The sequence below is a fragment of the Giraffa tippelskirchi genome, chromosome 1 (assembly GCF_054371585.1).
Source record: "Giraffa tippelskirchi isolate mGirTip1 chromosome 1, T2T-mGirTip1v1.2.pri, whole genome shotgun sequence".
Lineage (NCBI taxonomy): Eukaryota > Metazoa > Chordata > Mammalia > Artiodactyla > Giraffidae > Giraffa > Giraffa tippelskirchi.
Window position 1 is genome coordinate 115,528,091 of NC_137275.1, and position 10,440 is coordinate 115,538,530.

Genomic DNA, 10,440 nt, shown 5'->3' on the forward strand with positions numbered 1-10,440 from the left:
TATATATTATGTATGTATTATAATATTCTGTTATATTTATATTATATATTATTATATATGTTATATACAATATACAATATATAATACATATATTTTTATATATTATTATATGTATATATTATATATTATAAATATTATTATATATTATGCATATTATTATACATAATATATTATATATTATATAATATATAAAAATATGTAATATAGATATTTATATATAGTATATATAAATATGTAATATAGATATTTATATATAGTATATATAAATATATATAATATTATATTTGATTTATTATATAAAAAGAATATATTATTATTAAGTAGTTATAATGTATACATTTTATTATAATTTATAGTTATATTATATATAATAGAAAATTATAATATATATTATTATATTAATATAATTATATTAAACTAATATTTTAATTTAATTATGTAATATATATCAATAAATTATGTTATATAAATAATATATACTATTAATTATTATCAGTTAATTAATGAATATATTATTACATAAATATATTAATATATTCACATAATATATTATGTATTTAATATAATATATAGTATATACAATATATTATATTGATAATTTATAATGATATTAAATTAATATATTAATTTAATTTAACATGTAAAATATATATTAATAAATTACATATTATAAATATAATATATTTTATGTTATATTAAATAAATATGTTTTTATATAATATTTATTATTTATTTCATATAGCAGATATACTTTATTTAAGATATTATATTTACAATTTATGTAATATAATTATATATATTATGTTATATATATTATAGAAATATATATATTATATATAAGTTTATATTATTTATTTAATATAACATATAATATACAATATATAATACATAAATATATATTATTTAATGTAATTATATATTATATTAATAATAACATATATTATTTATATAATATATACCTGAATCACCTTGCTCTGTGGCAGAAAGAAACACAATGGTGTAAGTTAACTACTTCACTAAAAATAAAATGAGGATAACATCTCATTTAGTTGTTGCCACAATTAACGAGAGCCACAAATGTTAAAATTCAATTTAATTTTAACACATTAAAATCCCTAGTTCATCTTAATCTTTCTTTGTTATGTGATTAATGCCATTATACTGCAAGTAAATAATATGACATATCTCCACTGTGAAAGTTAGGTCATATTACCCAGATGTTTAGGTAGGACTGGAAAAATATATCTCCCACCTCACTGTTCTTTTGTATGTCCTCTGGGATATATTATTTCTTGTAATGGTCCATGCTTTCTCCTTCAGTCACTCTTAAGAGTAGGTCTTTTCTAACTTAGTGGAAAGGAAAGACATTTTATCTTCACAGCATTAAAGAAGTCTTCTGTGGTTCTTCCAGATAGTGAGCCCAGCTGTTTCTTAGAAAAACAATTCAGTGTATCCTAGTGGGTAAAATTCATTCATGGGTGTTTACTCCTATCTAGGAAATGAAGGTCCTAGTTCCTTACATGATAAATAAGAAAGCTTACTGGGGTCCAGATAATCTGATTTCCAGCTGGGTTAAAGATGCTGAAGAGAAGAAAATCCAGGGCTCCAAAATTTCTAGACAGTTACTTTCCTAGTCTTGCTGCATTCTGGTGAGGACACTCATGCTGCCAGTTTTGAACAGCTTTTTGAAGAAAAATCCAAGAGGTATTTTTGTGATGAAAAACATATGAGACCTTGTTTTTATATAGGGACCTAAAAACAACAACCAAAAAAAAATTTTTTGAGAAGATAAGTTTATCAATACAGTGACTGGACAGTTTCAGGAATTTTTTTGTCCTATCCACATCCTCCATACAGTGTGCTTATTTGTTTAGTTCTGACCTTTAGAAGTTTGGAATTGCAGAGCCAGTTTTGGGTAGCAGCGGTAGTGGACATTGTAGTGGAGGTAACTGCAATAGTGTTATTATTTCCTGGCCCAGGCACCCTATCCAGAACTTTCCATACCCTTGCATATTTAATCTTCACAATGCTTGACAGCAGCAGTAAACAGTAGTTACCATAGATTACAGGCTTCTTAACATACAGAAACCGTGCTAAGTTTCTTATATATACAATCTCTAATTTTCATTATATAAGTGAAAATTTTCACATCTATGAGCATCATTTTCTAATTTACAGATGTGAAAACTTAACTTTTAGAGGTGCAGACAACATGAGTCACTTACCAGAAGTGGGAATGTATTCTGTGTATTTAACATAGCTTGTCATTGGCACAGCTAAGATTTAAATGCTCATCCATGTGAGCACATAGCCTGAGCTTGGTTTTTATCATCACATTATATTGCATTATTCAAACATATTTTATTATTTCCATTGTCATCACTAACAGATACTTTTTATGTGGGTCCTATTCATTGTAGCAAGCATAATACTAGATGCTTTATTATGTTATCTTGATTACTGTTCACATTTACCTATATTACTGCTCTTATTCCTATGTAGTAAATGAAGATACTGAGGGCCAGAAAAATGGGTTCTTCAGGCCAAGTTTACACATCAGTTGAATGACTCTAGTGAGATACAGATCCAGGTCTGTGTCAGTTCAGAGCCTATGTTCTTTCCACTAAACTTGATTGCTAAACAATCCAGGTGAAAAAAATGATAATTATATCCTTTTCAATGTATATTGATATCTAGTCCCATAGTTAAATAACTGTGAGGTAAACCTCTAAGATTAATAAATCATATTAATTATGAAGTCACTAAGCTGCACTGACATACAAAGATAAAGAAAATACCAAATTATAATACTATCTTTTTAACCATGCCCTTATTAGATGCCACTATCAACACTGAAGTCAGGCGGAGAAGGGGATAACAGAGGATGAGATGGATGGATGGCATCACCAACTTGATGGACAGGAGTTCGAGCAAGCTCTAGGAGTTGGTGATGGACAGAGAAGCCTGGTGTGCTGTAGTCCTCGGGATCCAAAGAGTCAGACATGACTGATCGAGTGAACTTAACTCTTATCTATAGTAATTGGAGTCATAATAGTGATTATTTGGAGACAAAGACATGTGTTGCAACTAGGACCAAGTAAGTTTCTGGGTGCCAGAAAGTGACTTTCACTTAATCTGAGTGGTAATCCCATGGATGTGCTCTTTCTTTGAAAATGAGCTATACACCTATGATTTATATATGAATGCTAGACTTCAGCAACAAGTAAGTCAGTTTAAACAAGTCAAACCAAAAGTTTGGTCTTTTAAGATGGAAAATCCTGTGTGGTGTTTGGCATACAGTAAACTAAGATAAGATATCTATGCAACATTAGGTAAGGAGATAGTATAACCAGGTACAGAAAAAAAGTTTTAATTGTAAGAAATATACATATAAATTACTTGAATATTTTTTTTAAATTAGACTTTTTTTTTAGTGTGACTGAGAAGAAAACTGAATAGTCAAAAACCAGAAAAAAATATGAAAACTTGTAGATAACTAATTCCTCCAAGGGCCAAAAATTCAACCCCTTCAAGAGTCCTGAGTTCAGATGGATATAAGGTTTTATACAACCTAAAGAGAGCACATTATAGAAAATTATGAAAAGTATTATAGCTAGTTAATCAATCAATATATTAATAATATAGTTTACATTATTATAAAATATTGTTGTGGTCTTTAAATGTTTTTAACACCTTTTTGCCAAACATGGTATTTATTGAGACAAGACTAAAATGGAGCTAACATAACATAAGCTTGACAAGGCTAAGAAGTGTTGGCAAATCATTTTCAGTGATATTAGTACAACAGGTAATTCTTGTCTCATTCTAGGATGAAACCAGGAAGGGGCCTCAACCGTAACTATACAGACTGTGAAGATTTTTTTCTGCATATTGTGAAAGTGGAATTCTAGCACAGGGAGTTCCTACCTGCCAACTTTTTCTGTCTTCATCTCTGGACTTGCCATTCTGGGACCTTATTTAAAGACTAGGGTCAACGTGTCACATGGTGGCAAGAGGCTGCAAAGACAACATGGAGCCAAAACACTTGCTTTTGAGGTAATCCTTTTCACTGAGAAATACCTGAGCTCGGAACAATTAAATGAGTGAATTTTCTTCTTTTGAGGGGAGGGAGAATGAGAAGAATTTAGGGAGCAGACTCTCACCCTTTGTAGTTACTTTACATACTCTCAGCTTGGGAGTGAAATTTTATTTCTAGCTACATCATAAAATAAATTATAGAGGCGTATTGGATCCAGCCCATACCATCTCATGAAACTCATTGTTAATCTGCAGGGAATTTGGACTTCAGTTGTTAGAAACACCTCTTTTAAAAAACATATAAGCTTATAATTAAATCACCTTAAAAACAAAGTGATAAGTATTCCCCATTTCTCACTTCCTTATTACCTCACTATTTTCTTTGCTCCAGAGGTTGTCGACACTTTTGCTTTTGGCATGGTGTGAGTCCTGTATAATGATGTGCTCCTGCACACCTCACCCCAGCTTCACATTTAGTGAGTCATGTGATAGATCGAAATCAACCACATTACATAATCACGAACATTGAAAATTAGGGCACACTCCCACTCCTTTGCAAAATGTTAATTTTTCAGTGTTTCCCAGCACATCCTGAGAGACTATAAGAGATGTAGCTATCCTGACCATAATTTATGACTCTCACATCATTGGCAATTGTCTTCTGGATAACATGATATAGATATTATATATAACTGCTGCCCCAGCCTTATATTAACCATACCAGATTTCCATTCTAAAAAGTGTTGCAGTTTAGATGATAAATGATGTGGTTACTTTTCTTAAAGTGCAAGCTTGCTCAGCCTTAGCACTTCTGAGGTATTGAGCTGGATATTTCTTTGTCATGGAAGGCTATTTTGTAGGATATTTTAACATCCCTGGCCTCTATGCTAGATGCTTGTATTCCCCTTCCTCCAGTGTGACAACCAAAAATGCATCCAGGAATTGTAAAATGACCCCATTCTGAGAAATACTGTCATACAGTATAAGGGGAAAAATCAATCCTAATTTATTTATTTATTTATTTATTTATTTTCTCTAGTGCCCATAGGGAGAGAAATTCCCTTCTGTTTTTCCTCTTAGATTTTTTTTAAAAAATATATCATTGTAAATTAATTCTCTGTCCCTTTGATTCGTAAGTCTCAAGAAGCTAAGAAAAAGCCTCTTGCAATTTTACAACCAGAATGAGTATGGACCTAAAAGAACCAGAAGATACTAAGAGGTGGCAAGAATACACAGAAGAACTGTACAAAAAAGGTCTTAGTGGCCCAGATAACCACGAACGAGTAATCACTCACCTACAGCCAGATATCCTGGAATGTGAAGTCAAGTGGGCCTTAAGAAGCATTACTATGAACAAAAGTAATGGATGTCATGGAATTCCAGCTAAGCTATTTCAAATTGTAAAAAATGATGGTCTTAAAGTGCTACACTCAGTTCAGTTCAGTTGCTCAGTCATGTCCAACTCTTTGCAACCCCAAGGACTGCAGCATGCCAGGCTTCCCTGTCCATCCCCAATCCTGGAGCTTGCCCAAACTCATGTCCATTGAGTCCGTGATGCCATCAAACCATCTCATTCTCTATGGTCCCTTTCTCCTCCTGCATTCAATCTTTCTCAGAATCAGGGTCTTTTCTGAGTCAGTTGCCATCAGGTGGCCAAGGTATTGGGGTTTCAGCTTTAACATCAGTCCTTCCAATGAAGATTCAGGATTGATTTCCTTTAGGATGGACTGATTGGATCTCCTTGCTGTCTAAGGGACTCTCAAGAGTCTTCTCAACACCGCAGTTCAAAAGCATTAATTCTTTGGTGTTCAGCTTTCTTTATGGTTCAATTCTCACATCCCTACATGACTACTGGAAAAACCATATCTTTGACTAGACAGACCTTTGTTGGCAAAGTAATCTCTGATTTTTAATATGCTGTTTAGGTTCATCATAACCTTTCTTCCAAGGAGCAAGTGTGTTTTAATATCATGGCTGCAGTCACCATCTGCAGTGATTTTGGAGACCAAGAAAATAAAGTCTGTCACTGTTTCCATTGTTTCCCCATCTATCTGCCGTGAAGTGATGGGACCAGATGCCATGATCTTAATTTTCAGAATGTTGAGTTTTAAGCCAACATTTTTACCCTCCTCTTTCATTTTCATCATGAGGCTCTTTAGGTCATCTTTGCTCTATGATATAAGGGTGCTGTCATCTGCATATCTGAGGTTATTGATATTTCTCCTGGCAATCTTGATTCCAGCTCGTGCTTCATCCAGCCCAGCATTTCTCATGATGTACTCTGCATATAAGTTAAAAAAGCAGGGTGACAATATACAGCCTTGACGTATTCCTTTTCCTATTTGGAACCAGTCCATTGTTCTAAGTCCAGTCCTGACTGATGCTTCTTGACCTGCATACATATCTCTCAGGAGACAGGTCAAGTGGTCTGGTATCTTCATCTCTAAGAATTTTCCACAGTTTGTTGTGATCCACACAGTCAAAGACTTTGCCATAGTCAATAAAGCAGAAGTAGATGTTTTTCTTAAACTCTCTTACTTTTTCTATGATCCAACGGATGTTGGCAATTTGATTTCTGCTTCCTCTGCCTTTTCTAAATCCAGTTTAAACATCTGGAAGTTCTCAGTTCAAGTACTGTTGACGCCTGTCTTGGAGAATTTTGAGCATTACTTTGCTACCGTGTGAGATGAGTGAAATTGTGTGGCAATTTGAACATCCTTTGGCATTGTCTTTCTTGGGGATTGGAATGAAAACTGACCTTTTCCAGTCCTGTGGCCACTGCTGAGTTTTCCAAATCTGCTGGCATACTGAGTGCAGCAATTTAAGAGAATCACCTTTTAGGATCTGAAATAGCTCAACTGGCATTCCATCACCTCCACTAGCTTTGTTCATAGTGATGCTTCCTAAGGCCCACTTGACTTCACGTTCCAGGATGTCTGGCTCTAGGTGAGTGATCACACCATCGTGGTTATCTGGGTCATGAAAATTTTTTTTGGATAGTTCCTCTGTGTATTCTTGCCACCTCTTCTTAATGTCTTCTGCTTCTGTTAAGTCCATACCGTTTCTGTCCTTTATTGTGCCCGTCTTTGTATGAAATGTTCCCTTGGTATCCCAAACCTTCTTGGCAAGATCCCTAGTCTTTCCCATTCCATTGTTTTCCTCTATTTCTTTGCACTGATCACTTAGGAAGGCTTTCTTATATCTCCTTGAGATTCTTTGGAATTTTGCATTCAGATGAATATAGCTTTCCTTTTCTCCTTTGCCTTTAGTTTCTCTTCTTTTCTCAGCTATTTGTAAGGCCTCCTCAGACAACTATTTTGCCATTTGCATTTTCTTGGGGATGGTTTTGATCACCGCCTCCTGTACAATGTCATGAAACTCTGTCTATAGTTCTTGGAGGGCAAGTTTCTTGGAGGGGACAAACAAAACCTTGTGTGCACCAAAACCCAGGAGAAAGGAGCAGTGATCCCACAAGAAACTGAGCCAGGCTTGCCTGTGAGTACCCAGGAGTCCTCTGTGGAGGTGTGGGTCAACAGTGACCTGCCATGGAGTCAGGGCAGTGAATACAACAGTGCTGGCATAAGTCCTTTTGAAGGAGGTTGCAAATCCAAAGAATGTTCAAACTGCTGCACAACTGCAGTCATCTCACATGCTAGCAAGGTAATGCTCAAAATTCCTCAAGCCAGGCTTCAACAGAATATGAACTGTGAACTTCCAGATGTTCAAGCTGGATTTAGAAAAAGCAGAGGAACCAGAGATCATATTGCCAACATCCGTTAGATCATGGAAAAAGCAAGGGAATTCCAGAAAAATATCTATTTCTGCTTCATTGACTACACAAAAGCCTTTGACTGTGTGGACCACAACAAACTGTGGAATGTTCTTAAAGAGATAGGAATACCAGACCCCCTTACCTGCCTCCCGAGACACCATATGCAGCACAAGGAGCAACAGTTAGAACTGGACATGGAACAATGAACTGGTTCAAAATTAGAAAAGGAGTACGTCAAGGTTGTATATTGTCACCCTGCTTATTTAACTTATATACAGAGTACGTCATGCAAAATGGCAAGCTGGGTGAAACTCAAGCTAGAATCAGATTGATGGGAGAAATATCAACCTCAGATATGCAGATGACACCACTCTAATGGCAGAAAGCAAAGATGAACTAAAGCATCTCTTGATGAAAGTGAAAGATGAGAGTGAAAAAGCTGGCTTAAAATTCAACATTTAAAAAACTAAGATCATGGCATGTGGTCCCATCACTTCATGGCAAATAGATAGGGAAAAAAAGGGAAACAATGACATACTTTATTTTGGGGGGCTCCAAAATCAGTGCAGATGGTGATTACAGCCATGAAATTTAAAGACACTTTCTCCTTGGAAGAAAAGTTATGACAAATCTAGACAGCGTATTAAACAAAGACATCACTTTGCCAACAAAGGTCCATATAGTAAAAGCTTTGATTTTTCCAGTAGTCATGTACAAATGTGAGAAAGAACTGATGCTTTTGAACTGAGAAAGACTAGAGAAGACCGTTGAGAGTCCCTTGGACAGCAAAGAGATCAAACCAGTGACTCCTAAAGGAAGTAAACCCTGAATATTCATTGGAAAGACTGATACTGAAGCTTCAATATGTTGGCCACCTGATATGAAGTGTCAACTCATTGGAAAAGATCATGATGCTGGGAAAGATCGAGGGCAGGAGGAGAAGGGGGTGACAAAGGATTAGATGACTGGATGGGATCACTGACTCAGTAGGCATGAGCTTGAGCAAATTCTGGGAGTTAGTGAAGGAAAGGGAATCCTGGTGTGCTGAAGTCCATGGAGTTGCAAAGAGTGAGACATGACTGAGCAACTGAACAACACACTTTACAGCCCAGGAGTGTTTTCCTTAAGGGCCTTGGAGTTCTCTCTTTGAGTTGGACACATTAAGGATAGTCCATCTCCTCATCTATATGGGAATTTACGAGCACACTTGGCTCTAAATTGTCACTACCTGCTTGTCATAGAGACATATGACAGTGTGTTTTCTACTAGATAAAAATAATTAGCTAACACAGATGTCATGCTGATATCAAGTGAACTTAAGATTAACCACGTGGAACAAATGGTTCTGTTAAGTCCCCTTACCTGTGTGCCAGTTATCACTGCTCCTGAGAACACAGAGTGAATGGATGGCACATGCCTGGCTATTTTTATAAAAGAGTGAGATTTCTTTCCATCCTTACAATCTTTTCAGCAAATAGCCTATGATGCACATAAAGTCTACACTAATGCTTGTACTCAGTCACTTCAGCCATGTCCAACTCTTTGCGACCTTATGGACTGTAGCCCGTTAGACTACACTAGCCATGGGATTCTCCAGGCAAGAATACTGGAATAGGTTGCATACCTTTCTCTGGGAGATCTTTCTGACCCAGGGGTCAAACTCGCATCTCCTGTGTCTCCTGCATTGCAGGTGAATTCTTTGCCCACTGAGCCATGTGGGAAGATTAATGCTTATTCAGTAATAAAATTACTATATTCTCTTCTGCTTTCTGCCTTCAAAGGCTTCCCTGTGGCTCAGATGGTAAAGCGTCTGCCTGCAATGCAGGAGACCCAGGTTCGATCCCTGGGTTGGGAAGATCCGCTGGAGAAGGAAATGACAACCCACTCCAGTATTCTTGCCTGGAAAATTCCACGGGTGGAGGTGCCTGGTAGGCGACAGTCCATGCAGTCGTGAAGAGTCAGACATGACTGAGCAACTTCACTTTCACTTTACTTCTGCCTTCATAGAAAGGCTTTGGGAACTGGCAGGAGATTTTATTTTATGTTTACATAGAAGAATAACATCAGGAGGGAGGGAGAATGAGAAAGTCAAAGCAAAACAGGACAGAGTAGTGGGTGAAATGCTATCAACCATAGAGATAAACACAAACAGCCCTTAATTTTAAGCATAACCCTTTCAGGAACTGACTTCATCTCACATTTTTGGGGGGAATGTTTTAGTTTTGCCCCACCCATCTGTCCCTAGGTTAATACATGCTGAACATTGTTTCCTATTATAACCTGCCTCTCACCATTGTTCTCTGTTCCTCTATCTTCAATCTCTCTCTGTATCTGGGACCCCTTCTCATGGAATATCATTCCACTTCATTCATCCCCGAAACAAAACCCTAAGCAAGGCTGTTGTGTTTTGTTGAATTTCCTGAGGAGACGGGGCAGGTGATGATGAGGAGGAGGACAACACTATAGCATGGCATAGCTGGCCACAGAGAACTGACCATGGAAATCATACTCAAGTTTCTCCTTACCCCTGCCACAAGGACTTTACCACTAACCAAATTTTTCTCTGCTTGTCTTCAGTTTTACCAGTTTGAACCTCCTGTCTCTAGACCCAGGGTAGTAAAGGATGCCCT

The 10,440-nt window shown here is 36.2% G+C and overlaps 1 non-coding gene across 1 annotated transcript; it reads left to right on the forward strand.

The window, feature by feature from the left end:
- Window positions 1-9,593: 9,593 nt before the first annotated feature.
- On the forward strand, window positions 9,594-9,666 carry TRNAC-GCA (transfer RNA cysteine (anticodon GCA)). The gene has a single exon. It is a non-coding gene; the product is annotated as a tRNA-Cys (tRNA).
- Window positions 9,667-10,440: the final 774 nt, after the last annotated feature.